The sequence below is a fragment of the Musca autumnalis genome, unplaced genomic scaffold (assembly GCF_047663935.1).
Source record: "Musca autumnalis isolate F117 unplaced genomic scaffold, ASM4766393v1 scaffold_268, whole genome shotgun sequence".
NCBI classification, from domain to species: Eukaryota; Metazoa; Arthropoda; class Insecta; order Diptera; family Muscidae; genus Musca; species Musca autumnalis.
This window is the reverse complement of record NW_027411831.1, coordinates 30,479-45,717: the sequence shown is the minus strand read 5'-3', so window position 1 is coordinate 45,717 and position 15,239 is coordinate 30,479.

The following is a 15,239-nucleotide window of genomic DNA, read 5'->3' as shown; positions in this document are numbered from 1 at the left end:
AGCAAGGATACTAGGGAATACTACTGCAAGAGACCTTAGTAAGTACTTAAGCAAGGATACTAGGGATTACTACTGCAAGAGACCTTAGTAAGTACTCAAGCAAGGATACTAGGGATTACTACTGCAAGAGACCTTAGTAAGTACTCAAGCAAGGTTACTAGGGATTACTACTGCAAGAGATCTTAGTAAGTACTCAAGCAAGGAAACTAGGGATTACTACTGCAAGAGACCTTAGTAAGTACTCAAGCAAGGATACTAGGGAATACTACTGCAAGAGACCTTAGTAAGTACTCAAGCAAGGATACTAGGGATTACTACTGCAAGAGACCTTATTAAGTACTCAAGCAAGGATACTAGGGAATACTGCTGCAAGAGACCTTAGTAAGTACTCAAGCAAGGATACTAGGGAACACTACTGCAAGAGACCTTAGTAAGTACTCAAGCAAGGATACTAGGGAATACTACTGCAAGAGACCTTAGTAAGTACTCAAGCAAGGATACTAGGGATTACTACTGCAAGAGACCTTAGTAAGTACTCAAGCAAGGATACTAGGGAATACTACTGCGAGAGACCTTAGTAAGTACTCAAGCAAGGATACTAGGGAATACTACTGCAAGAGACCTTAGTAAGTACTCAAGCAAGGATACTAGGGATTACTACTGCGAGAGAGCTTATTAAGTACTCAAGCAAGCATACCAGGGAATACTACTGCAAGAGACCTTAGTAAGTACTCAAGCAAGGATACTAGGGATTACTACTGCAAGAGACCTTATTAAGTACTCAAGCAAGCATACCAGGGAATACTACTGCAAGAGACCTTATTAAGTACTCAAGCAAGGATACTAGGGAATTCTACTGCGAAAAACCTTAGTAAGTACTCAAGCAAGGATACTAGGGAATTCTACTGCCAGAGACCTTAGTAAGTACTCAAGCAAGGATACGGGAGAATTCAAGGATCGAGAGATAATCGAAGAATATTTTTAGGATCGCAGGATATTCCAAGGATCGAAGGATATTCCAAGGATACTCCGGAGCCTTAAGGATACTTCAAAGATATCCCAGGGATCAAGGATTTCCCGAAGGATATTTCTAGGATCGAAGGATATCCTAAGGGTCGAAGGGTATTCCAAGGATACCTCGGAGTCTTAAGGATACTTCAAGGATATCCCAAGGATCAAGGATTACCCGAAGGATACACTCAAGGATAATATACGAATGCTATGACTTACCCAGATGCCTACAGGACACTAGAAACTTTGATTACACTTCGAATAAGTTGCCGCGTGTTGATGTTCATGTACCGAAGGTCTCGCACTGACTGACCCAATTTGAAAATCGTCCGCCTTTTATATGGTCGTAGACCACGTGTTTCCCATAGGAATAACGGGACCTTGTTTTGATCTAATTTGGCGCTCTCTCTCTCAGCAACTCCCTTCCTTTATGGGTGTTGTTGTTTATCTCAACCAATGGCTGAGTCAAACTCACGTGAGGCTAACGGGATGTTGACAGAGACTGATGGATTTCGTTAAAAATTAAAATAAATCCCTTTATTCATTGGAAACATAACCAAAACAAACTTATAATACACTTTTCCACATTGTGGTATAGGGTATAAATATACAGTATGCAAAGTTCATATTCGTACACACCTAAAAAATTAATAAAATCGTTATTAATTCCATATTTTATGTGCAAATATGAAATAATTGATAGGAATTACCATAACGAAGAAAGATTTAAGAATAACAAAACAAATTTTTAATTTATTCCGTCATTTAGGTATAGATGGCGCCTGTGTGGGTGGCAAAGTTCGTATTCGTACACCTATAAGCACTATATATTTGGAGTTTTTAAGGATTTTCAAAGCAAAATACCGCACATTTTTGTACTTTTCTTCCTTTGGAATGCCTCTGCTATAGAAATACGTAAAAATAACGGTAATTTTATTAAAAATTTGGCATGAACAAAAAGTCGGACGAATATGTGAAATACTTAAGAAAAATTTTCTAGATATGATTAACTATTGCAATTTATTCCAGAATTTTGGACGAAAATAGCTAATAGCGGTCCTTCTGTAACAATATTCAAGGTCTAATATGAAAACAAATGTTTTCAGCGTTTGGAAATGCAAAGAAACGTATTCCGGGCTTAGGCAAAGTACACAAATTTTTGGTTTATACTTGGTGAAAATCGCAAGTTTCGTTTTATATTTGACATTAAATGTATTGAAGTTTTAGAATACAGTTTCGAAAATCATTTTATGTCGAAAACTGTGAGAAATTGTGAAGAAACATGAAACTGTACAAGTTTTCATACTGTCTGCGTACGACTGAAATTCTACGCCTACTATGAACGAGGTTTATGACTGCCAAAATCGTGAAAATAATTGTTTTTACTTCTTGAAAATTATATTTCTTTACCGAAGGATCCAAAATGAGTACAAAAATGTCAATAGAATGAAGTAAATTGTACAGGAAAGAACGTGGGGTAACCTTTTCAAGAAATGCATTATTTTCGGGGAAATTTTCTTCCTAAAAAAATTATTATTCATCGTAATTTCCGATATGTCTTGACATAAAATGATTTTCGAAGCTGTATTCTAAAACTTTAATACATTTAATGTCAAATATAAAACGAAACTTGCGATTTTCACCAAGTATAAACCAAAATTGTTTTTACTTTGCCTAAGCCCGGATTACGTTTCTTTGCATTTCCAAACGCTGACAACATTTATTTTCATATTAGACCTTGAATATTGTTACAGAAGGACTGCTATTAGCTATTTTCGTCCAAAATTCTGGAATAAATCGCAATAGTTATTAATATCTAGAACATTTTTCTTAAGTATTTCAAATATTCGTCCCACTTTTTGTTCATGCCAAATTTTTAATAAAATTACCGTTATTTTTACATATTTCTATAGCAGAGGCATTCCAAAAAAAGAAAAGAACAAAAATTTGCGGTATTTTGCTTTGAAAATCCTTAAAAACTCCAAACATATAGTGCTTATAGGTGTACGAATACGAACTTTGCCACCCACACAGGCGCCATCTATACCCAAATGACGGAATAAATTAAAAATGTGTTTTGTTATTCTTAAATCTTTCTTCATTATGGTAATTCCTATCAATTATTTCATATTTGCACATAAAATATGGAATTAATTAAGATTTTATTAATTTTTTAGGTGTGTACGAATATGAACTTTGCATACTGTATGGGAGTTTTGATATATATTGCAAATACATATCCCATTTATTCGGCGACTTATATTGAAATTTAATGGAGATCATTTTTGTCTTTGACGTCTTCTATCTAGAATGAAGTTTTGTGGGACAAAACTTAATAATTTTTCTTTTGGCAGATTCCTGGCGTTTAGGTACGAATTAGAGTTTTGTTGTATTCGTATTTTATGACAAATAATTTTGTAGAATATTTTGATCTGATACGATCACATTTTAAAGGAGTTTTTAAACATTTTTGAAAAAAATGACCAAAATGACCCCTTTAGTTACTAGCATGAGGGTCAATTTTTCTGTAAAAAGATACCCCGCATTGTTGTCAGTAATATTGCCAAAAACACTTTATACATAAAATGCAAGGATTCCAAGGAATCTGATGTCGAATATTTCAAAACCTGTAGAAATAGGCGGAACTTGCCACGCCTATTTAGGTTACTTCTCGACTTAAACTTTCAAACGTCAATACACGTCTCTTCTTTTTTTCGGTCCCCTTTCATAATCTGGCCGAATTATCTTGTAATTATTTTTTGTGTTGTACTACTTACTTACTTAGCTGGCCCATTACAGAACATATGTTCTATAGGCCGAACTAAGAAGAGATCTCCATTCCTCTCTATTTGTTGCTTCGCACTCTGGAATACCACGCCTTTTCAGCTCATCATCCACTTGTTTGCGCCATCTATTCTTTGGCCTGCCAATTCTGCGTGCACCGCCAAGCGGTCCGTATTTACACGCCTTTTTAGCGGGTTCATCATTGCTCATTCTTATGATATGGCCTAGCCAACGCAATCGCTGCATCTCGATACGTTTAACAATATTGATGTCGTTGTATAGCAGATACAGCTCGTGGTTCATGCGACGTCCATATTCACCGTCAACGCAGATTGGTCCGTAGATCTTTCGAAGAATTTTTCTCTCAAACACACCAAGCACTGTCATGTCTGCTTGCGCAAGTACCCAGGCTTCGGAGCCATACATTAGCACGGGTAGTATCAGTGTTTTGTAGAGCGTTATTTTTGTTTGACGAGATGTGGCTTTGTTTTTAAACTGCTTACTTAAACCAAAGTAGCATCTGTTGGCCAATACAATTCTCCTTTTTATTTCACAACTGATGTCGTTTCTTGTGTTTACGGAGGTGCCGAGGTAGACGAAGTCTTTTACTACCTCAATATTATAGGAACCAACTTCCACAGTCGGTCCGAGCTCAATGGACGCATTGCGCGTCGACACCATCAACTTGGTCTTCTCACCGTTTACCGCCAGACCCACTTTAGCAGATTCTCCTTCGACCTTTATAAAGGTATCAGTTACTTCTTTTACTGATCGGCCCATGATGTCTATATCATCAGCATAAGCAAGTAACATGTGACTATTGGTGTAGATTGTGCCACTTCTTTTGACGTTTGCCTATCGTATCACCTTTTCTAGCAGGATGTTGAAGAGGTCACACGAAAGGCAGTCGCCTTGTCTGAAATCTCTTTTGGTACCAAACTCTTCGGAGAGGTTCTTTCCTATTTTAACTGAGGACCTCGTGTCAGTTAAAGTCATTTTACAAAGCCGGATGAGTTTGCGGGGATACCAAATTCAGACATAGCTTGAAATACCTTTGAACGTAGCGGGCTGTCGAAGGCTGCATTATAATCGACAAAAAGGTGGTAGGTGTCGAACTGCATCTCTTGGGTCTTCTCCAGGATTTGCCGCAGGGTAAATATCTGCTCAATGGTGGACTTGCCAGGTCTAAAGCCGCATTGGTATGGTCCAATTATTTCATTGACCATAGGCTTTAGTCGTTCGCACAATATCCCTGACACGATCTTGTAGGCAATAGGGAGTAGACTTATGCCCCTATAGTTAGATCATACAGTCTTATCTCCCTTCTTGTGGACAGGGCACAGGATACTCAGGTTCCAATCGTCGGGTACTCGTTCTTCCTGCCAGATGGTGCTAACTAGCTGATGAATACACCTTATCAGCGTGTCGCCTCCGGTTTTGAACAGCTCGGCTGGTAAGCAATCGGCCCCTACTGCCTTATTATTATTCAGCCGATTTATTGATGTCTTTACCTCATCTTGGCTGGGCGGTATACATTCAATACCATCTTCTGGGATTGGGACTGTGGTATCTTCGTCGTCTTCGCTGCTATTGGATACCAACAGATTTGAAAAATGTTCTTTCCATATCCTGAGTACACTATCTGTATCAGTTACCAAATTACCTTGCTGGTCTCTACAGGAGGATGTGCCTGTACCAGTGCCAATTCCAAAGCCATCAGTTTGATGTTTCACTCTTTGGTAGAATTTTCGGACTTCATTCTGGTTCCTGTACATCTCGATTTTTTCACACACCCGCTTTTCCATCTCTCTCTTTTTCCTGCGGAAAAGACGTTTCTCCTATCTCCCTGTATTTCTCTCGTGCGCTACGCGTTGCTACGGATTGTAAAGTAGCCCTATATGCCGCATTTTTCTCTTCTCTTCCGTTCATACCATGGATTCCTTGGTGGAGGTCTCTGGTATAAAAGTATGGATTTTACGGCTGTTTGCATGGAGTGGGCAATGCTTTGCCATTGCGCTGATATGTTATCGGGATGAGGAGTGCTTTGATTAAGCAATTGGGCTAGTTGATTGGAATATGCTGTGGCTATCTGTTGTGATTGCAGCTAACCGATGTCTAACTTTCGTGTTGTGTCTGTTCGTACTTTGTTTGCTACGTTTAAGCGGGTGCGTACCTTTGCTGCAACAAGGTAGTGGTCCGAATCAATGTTTGCGCCTCGGAACGATCGTACATCCAACACGCTCGATGAATGTCTTCCATCTATCACAACATGATCAATTTGGTTTCTTGTTTTCTGATCTGGAGACAGCCAGATGCCCTTATGAATATCGAGATGATTAAATCTGGTACTGCTAACTACCATGTTTTTTGCGGCTGCAAAGTCTATCAGCCTCATACCATTGTCAGATGTTTCACTGTGGATGCTGAATTTCCCGACTGTTGGGCCAAAGATATTCTCCTTTCCAATTTTGGCATTAAAATCGCCTAGAATGATTTTAATGTCATGGGCAGGGCAACGGTCATATGTTTCTTTTAAGCGCTCGTAAAATATATCTTTGGTCTGTTCGTCCTTTTCTTCAGTGGGAGCATGAGCGCAAATAAAGCTAATGTTGAAGAATTTAGCTTTTATTCGAATTGCAGCAAGTGTTTCATTCACTGGGGTGAAGCTGGATACCAGATGTTTTAGTCTCCGACTAACTACGAATCCACAACCAAACTCATGCTTTACGTCATGGCAGCTATAATACAGTGCGTCACCTTTAGCTGTTGTTGTGACGCCTTTCCCAATCCATCGTATTTCCTGTATGGCAGTAATATCGGTCTTTACTTTTCAAGTACGTCTGCCAATGCGAAGACTGCACCTTCTCTATAAAGAGTGCGAACATTCCAGGTGTAGATTCGCAGATCATGGTCCTTAAAACTTTTGCGGGGTTCGTCAACTTTAGAGGGGTTTGTTTTTCTTTTCTTTCGTTTTTTCATAGTAGGCTGTTTTTTTTTTTTTTAGGGGAGGGTTACTAGCCCGGCGCCCAAACCCAAGTTTTTAACGTTCTTATGGGTGAACGCGCGGCACATGTTAGCTCACTACCTTTAACGGGTGTTAAAGGCAGTTCCCCAGGTGACACCACGGGGAGGTCAGTGTCCACTTGGGATGAAAGAGGGAACAAGATAAATCCTGGGCTTTGCCATGTTAAAACCGGTCAGGACCGTTGCGTGGTATCTTCCATCCCCTACGTATTGGTCTACACCTTCATATAACCCCCATAGAACGGTACCTCCCAAGGTTGTGGCCTCAGTATTCCCATGAAATTGCTGAAGCCCCGGTTTTCGGTATATTGAAGGTTTTGGCCACAACAACCCACCGAAATGGCTGAAATTTACGTTGGAGGTACAAGCCTTACCGATTGAAATTCGTCGGTATAGCCCCACGTCTCGATATATCCCATTTGAAAGGTACCTCCGGATTTTCGTAATTCTGAAGGTTGTGACGTCACCGAAAAATTGAAATTTGTTAATTAGTCTTCCATGAGGCTATAAACTATTCCAGAAGTATAGGTCCACGTCTTCCTATATTCCCCATACAAGCATACCACTTGAATTTTCCAAAAATTTAAGTTTTTATGACTCGAAGTGTACAAAAGTGTATAAAATCGTGATGAAATTGCCACTCGGGATATTCCAGCACCATAAAATACATCCATTGCTACAGAAACAATTTAGAAGATGGTCTTCCATTCGATAGACGCGAAATCAATAGTTATATAGTTATGCAATTGTTAACTTAAAGGAGAGCCCTTAGTAATTATAAAGGACTTGGGCGTCAATTTCTTTTCCCTAAATGCGCACGACTATTTACAAAGGAGTTCTAAAATAGGCATTTCCAGTAGTGAGAAGCATTTTCGGATATCCCGAGTGGCAATTTCATCGCGATTTTATAAACTTTTGTACACTTCGAGTCAACAAAACTTAAATTTTTGGAGAGACATACTGTAGTAAATATTCTCTAAAATGTATGGGAATGACTTATGCGTAAAATATACGACTAAAGTAGACAGTACGCTTCCAAAAATAAACTTGTTGAAAGAAAAAAACAAGCGTTGTTAGGCATTACACCTGATTATTTAAAGAATCATTGCAAAGTAGGATATATGGGTGTATCCTTAATCCGGAGGGATATACCTTTACTGAATACCACTGATAGTACTTCGTTTTCAATATAGAGTGAATATGCATCGATATTCTTATACAATCTTTCTGCATTCCCAAGTTTTAAGTGGCGGTTCTATTCAAATGAGACAAATTTTTTACTTCAATTTTTGACTTTATTTTGTTTTCCTTGTATAATTATACCCTCCACCATTGTATGGAGGGTATATTAAGTTTGTCATTCCGTTTGTAACACATCGAACTAATCATTTGCGACCCTATAAAGTATATATATATTCTTGATCAGGATACAATTCTAAGACGATCTAGCCATGTCCGTCTGTCCGTCCGTCTGTTGTAATCACTCTAGCGTCCGCAATAATTGAGATAGAGTGCTGAAATTTTGCACCCGAGGGTCTTTTTTCCATAGGTAGGTCAAGTTCGAAGATGAGCTATATCGGTCCACTCTTTGGTATAGCCCCCATATAACGGTACCTCCGGATTTGAGGTATTTTGACGTTCTTCGCCACATTTGCAGACCGAATTAGCTATAATTTTGCACTTAGGGTTCCTAGTGATCAACAAACTTATATCCCAAAGGATATGGGCATAGGTCCATGTTTTGGTATAGGCCCCATATATCGGTACCTCCCGATTTTCGGTATTTTGAGCATTTTAGTTACAATTTTTAACCGAACTAGCTGTAATTTGACATTTGAGGGTCTCAGTGGTCATGAAATATCTCTACCAAACATCGTCAACATAGGTCCATGTTTTGGTACAGCCCCCATATTACGGTACTTCCCGATTTTCGGTATTTTGAGAATTTTAGCCACAATTTTTAACCGAACTATCTGCAATTTGGCATTTAAGGTTCTCAGTGGTCATAAAACATCTCCACGAAACATCGTCAACATAGGTCCATGTTTTGGTATAGCCCCCATATATCGGTACCTCCCGATTTTCGGTATTTTGAACATTTTAGTTACAATTTATAACCGAACTAGCTGTAATTTGACATTTTAGGGTCAGTGGTCATGAAATATCTCTACCAAACATCGTCAACATAGGTCCATGTTTTGGTATGGCCCCCTTGTAACCGTACCTCCCGATTTTCGGTATTTTGAGCATTTTAGTTACAATTTTTAACCGAACTAGCTGTAATTTGACATTTGAGGTTCTCAGTGGTCATGAAATATCTCCACGAAACATCGTCAACATAGGTCCATGTTTTGGTATAGCCCCCATATATCGGTACCTCCCGATTTTCTGTATTTTGAGAATTTTACCTACAATATTTAACCGAACTAGCTGTAATTTGCCATTTGAGGTTCTCAGTGGTCATGAAACATAACTAAAAAACATCGTCAACATAGGTTCATGTTTTGGTATAGCCCCCATATGACGGTACCTCCCGATTTTCTGTATTTTGAGAATTTTAGCTGCAATTTTTAACCGAACTAGATGTAATGATCGGTATTTTGAGAATTTTAGCTACAATTTTGTCTATTCAAAAATAATCGTCAGTATAGGTCAATGTTTTGGTATATCCCCCCATATAACTGTACCTCCCGATTTTCAGGAATTTTCAGTGGTCACGAAATTTCTTCACTAAAATTCGCCAACATGGGTCCATTTTTGAGTGTCTACATTGTTTTGATGAAACTACCCTCAATTTGAATCTTGAAGTTCCCTGCAGCTATAAAACTTTTCCGCCAAAGAACTTAAAGATAGGTTGACTCTTTGATATGGCCCCTTAGGTGGTACCTTTCACCTAGCTGAACACATTTTTTTAGATTAGATTAGATAACACTGTGCAACAAAATGGAGGTGAAAGTCTGGGGCACGGAAAATTCCTCTTGGGGAAGAAAGGCCCGAAGAACAGATCCGCCGTGAGTCGAACTTCCGCGTTATGGCGTGATGAAATTTTTGTTAGAGACCCTGTGGGTCATCAGGAATAAGCGTTATATCTTTGTTCACTGTTGCTTAAGTGCTCTACAAAAACAACAAACAAAAATATAATCCTAATTCATCATGGCTTACAGGGTCTCTTGCAAAAACTTCATCACTCCATAACGCGGAAGTTCGACTCACGGCGCATCTGTCCTTCGGGGTTTTTAATATACACACACCAAGGGCTTCCATCTCCAAAAGGAATTATCTCTGCCCCAACATTTGGGTTCACAGTGTATTTTAAGCAATAGTGGGTGACAGTAGGAGTATATTATCGAAAAGTTGTTCCACCTAAAATTGTGAAAGGACCCTAATTATTCCACTTTAATTAAGACTATTTTATAGTGGAGGGTATAAAAAGTTCGGCCCGGCCGATCTTAACGACTTTTTACTTGTTCTTATATAAATTGGATTTGAATGCAAATGAATGACTAAGTTTACTCCAAACACATGAAGCTTAAAAACTTTATATCTTGTATAATTCGGAAAAAATGGAGGTTGAAAAAAATTTTGCAGCGGGGTTCTATTCAAGTGAGCGGCAGTGTATATTTACCTTGAATTGCCTGTCATGTTCTCATAATTACACTGTGATACAAAAGTGGACAAAATTTTTTTGCAGGATTTCTGATGCACAAATTCAGTTTTGTGGGAGTCCATAGAAGACGAAAATACCTTTGGTTTCTTTGGGTCACTTCGGGTTTTGATTTTATAACGGTAAATGTTGTGAAAAATGGGCTTTCTTGGATTTTCAAATTTAAACGGACATTACTTCTTTTTCCCACAACCGATTTGCACACACTGTTTTTCATTATAAAGGGGAGAGTAATGCCTTTCGAACAAGCCATAGATTTTTAAAATCGGTTAACAAATGGCTAAGTAATAGTGGTTTAAGTGTGACAAAAACGCATTAAAAAACGGTAAAATGTTTTTCCTTGTGCTCTAGGCTGCGTAAACGACACCTAACTGTACAATTATTTACTGTTAGCAAGTAGGAAATTTAGTTGGCTTTCCAAAATGGGAAAAACCAACGAAATCGGTTGAAAAATGAATGCGTTATGGCATTTTTTGTGTTTCAACTTTTTGGTTTTTTTCATATTTTCCTTTATAAAAGATGGGTATCTTAGCATGTATGATTCTAATTGTGATTATCCTGCCTAACAATTACGCACAAGGTATCAATGTTTTATAAAGGAAAATATGAAAAAAAACCAAAAAGTTGAAACACAATAAATGCCATAACGCATTCATTTTTCAACCGATTTCGTTGGTTTCTCCCATTTTGGAAAGCCAACTAAATTTCCTACTTGCTAACAGTAAATAATTGTACTGTTAGGTGTCATTTACGCAGCCTAGAGCACAAGGAAAAACATTTTACTGTTTTTTAATGCGTTTTTGTCACACTTAAACCACTATTAATTAGCCATTTGTTAACCAATTTTAGAAATCTATGGCTTGTTCGAAAGGCATTACTCTCCCCTTTATAATGAAAAACAGTGTGTGCAAATCGGTTGTGGAAAAAAGAAGTAATGTCCGTTTAAAGTTGAAAATCCAAGAAAGTCCATTTTTCACTACATTTACCGTTATAAAATGAAAAACCGAAGTGACCCAAAGAAACCAAAGGTATTTTCGTCTTCTGTGGACTGCCACAACACCGAATTTATGCATTAGAACCCCTGCAAATTTTCACTGTAGCACAGTGTTATTATCATTATCAACATTTCTTAGATTTTAGCAAAAGTTGACATTTTAACCCTTGCCAAATAGTTGCCAACATATTTCCAGTTTTCAAAACCACAAATACATTTTACCACTTTAGGTAACAAAAGCCGAAGGGCTACTTAATGATGGACACAGTTATTTCAGTTATTCACTTGTATTTGTTCACTTTGTCTAAATAAACGTCCAGACCAGATGTCAATTATTCAAATTATTGGCCAAAGTGTTGGGGTTAGATTTAATTAACTATTGACTTTGGTTAATTGGTGTTGGCATACATTCATATGTATGTTTATGTTTGTGTAGAAATTTGTTTGCTTAATAAAGGACCTGCAGGTATATGGATTTTGTAAATAAAAGAATTTTTTATAAATTTATTAGTTTAAATTACCATTGACATCTTTAAAACTTCAGTTAAGTTACAACAAAAACAATAACAAAATTAGTTATTAGGGTCCAATCCCTGGTTTTGATTTTTCGTGAGATTTTGTATGTATACATTTTTTAACTTAAAACTTGAACTCAAAAATGTACTCTTTAAAAAAAAAACTTTTAAGTTGAATACTGAAACAATCAGTTTTGTGCCTGAAAAAATTAAAGTTTTGCATTTGCAAAACATATTCAAAGTCTTCAATTTGCCATGAGCTACATAAGAGTTTTGTCGATATCGCCCATTTGTTCCATATACAAAACTAGGTAACTACTTAAGCGCACACATTAAGGTGGTTCTTCTTGCATCCCATTAAACAAACTTTAACACTAATTCTCGCCAAATATCCAACACCACTCTATTATTCCCAAAAAAAAAAAAAAAACATTTGTTATGTCTAACAACGTGACTATAGGCAACTTAAAATTCAACGAACACGAACAAGAAAATCGCAACACAGTTGCAGCCTCCAACACAAAAAGCGAAAAAAATGAAATATGTAGCTGAATTACCAGATTTTCAGAGTGTGATGGCTTGAAGGCCTTGAAACAAATGTTCGCCCAATTTATAACAATTGATGTTACAATGAATGCGCCAACAAACAAATGATAGGATATACCCCATATGTGAGAAACTAGGCAAAACAGAGGCAACAACAACTACAATAATGACAACAGCTGAAAATAACAGTAACAAAAGTGTTGCAATTTCATTCAATGTTTCCTGCTGGTGTGAATTCTGTTGCCGCTGCTGCTTTTCTTAACAGAGTCATTGGCTTCACTTGCAGCCTGTTGTGTATAGACAATGAAATGACAATTTTTTTGTTGTGAAATGTATTTTTAGAGGACTAGATGCTTAGAATGATTTTGATTGGCTTAAGTAGTGCAAAGATCAAGACTTATCTGCGTCTATTTAAAAAACAGACAACCGAATGAACGGCTGGAACTCACCTTTTTGAAATTCCACACTCTCTAGACGTCATTGAGATCACAATGTATGGAGATGATTGTACGATCTTTGCGTTGGATCTTATTGTCGATACCATATGTCAGTGATATCTTAAATATCTACATAACTAACTTAGCACAGTTCTCCCATCCATCTAAATTCACTGCAACAGTTCATAAACTGAACTTTTGCGACAATGTTGAGTTTTTGTGAGGGAGATACCAAGGGGTGTTGTCCAATAGTGGAAAACATTCATCAACAAAATCAACGTTTTTTGAAAAACATTCATTAAAAAATCCACGTTTTTGTACAAAATAGTGATTAAAATATTAATTTTGATTGAAAAAATATTCATTAAAAAATCCACGTTTATTGAAAAATTATCCCTTAAAAATCTAGGTTTATTGCAAAAATATTCTTTAAAACATCCACGGTCATTGAAAAAATATTCTTTAAAAAATCCACGTTCATTGGAAAACTATTCTTTGAAAAATCAATGTTCATTGAAAACATATTCCTTAAAAAATGCACGTTCATTGAAAAATTATGCTTTAAAAAAATCCACGTTCATTAAAAAATATTCTTTAAAAAATACACGTTCATTAAAAAATATTCTTTAAAAAATCTAGGTTCATTAAAAAAATATTCTTTAAAAAATCCACGTTTATTGAAAAGAAATTCCACAAAAACTCCACGTTCATTAAAAAAACTGAAGCAATATTATTTAAAAAGTCCACTTTCATTGAAAAAATATGATTTGAAAAAACATTCCTTAAAAAATCCACGTTCGTTGAAAAAATAGTTTGAAAAGATATTAGTTATTGAAGATTTAAAAAAAAAATCCTTTAAAAACTCACGTTTATTAAAAAAATTGAAAACAAAGTATCTTATAAAAAATCTATCTTTATTGAAAATTTTTCTTTAATAATAAATAAGTCCAAGTTTATTGAAAAAATACTCTTAAAAAAATCATTTATATAAAAAATCCACGATTATTGAACAAATATATATAAAAAATCCACGTTTATTGAATAATTATATGTTAAAAAAACCTCGTTTATTGAACAAGTATATATATAAAAAATCCAAGTTTATTGAACAAATATATTTAAAAAATCCACGTTTATTGAATAAATATATTAAATAAAAGTCTACTTTTATTGAAAAAATATTAATTAAAAATTAACGTTTACTGAATAAATATTTTTTAAAAAATTCACGTTATTTTAAAAAAATATTCATTTAAAAAACGACGTTTTTTGAAAAAAAAGTATTGTTTAAAAAATCCAGGATGATTGCAAAAATATTTTTTAAAAAATCCACGAAGATTGCAAAAATATTTTTTAAAAAATCCAAGTTTTTTTTAAAAAAATATTTATGTTTTTTTTCAAAATAGTCTGGCTTAATCCCATTGTTGTTGTTTTAATATTTTAAAACAACTATTTTATTAGTGGAAAAGATTTGGCATTGTTCGCCAAGGGGTAAGGCAGGGAATACTATAGGTTCGATCCACGCAACTGGATCTCATCAGTTCCCTTGTTTCTTGTTTGTGGATATTCTCCACCGAAGTTATTTTTCAATAAGCCAGACTATTTTGAAAAAACAAAATCCCAAAATCCCAATAAAAAAAACGCCACAATGCTTCAAATTGAAGACACTGGCACGACGTGTGTTGTTTTTGCTGTAAAGCAGACCAACCAAATTTTGGTGTGTGCATTCGTCTAAATTCGACGACACATACAAGTGGAAGAGGTTTGAATTGTTTTCGCAGACACTTTCGTCGGAGTTGTATGAGGTTGCCAAGGAAAAACTTCTCATTGAACTTTTTTCTTCGCTTACTTTTATACTTCGAGCTGACGATTGATGTTTGGGTATAAAAAGTTTCTTGTTGAAGAAGTTATTGAAAAATAACTTCGGTGGAGAATATCCACAAACAAGAAACAAGGGAACTGATGAGATCCAGTGGCGTGGATCGAAACTATAGTATTCCCTGCCTTACCCCTTGGCGAACAATGCCAAATCTTTTCCACTAATAAAATAGTTGTTTTAAAATATTAAAACAACAACAATGGGATTAAGCCAGACTATTTTGAACAAGTAAAAAAGTATCAGTCGGCTTTGCCGACAGAGATATACCCTCAGCCTGTGTATATTGAAACATTTTTTTTCCAAAAAACGCATGTATTTAGGGAGTTTTAAAAATTTTGGGCGTTTGAACTAACAAAAATTTTGATTAGGATTTAATATCAAAAGT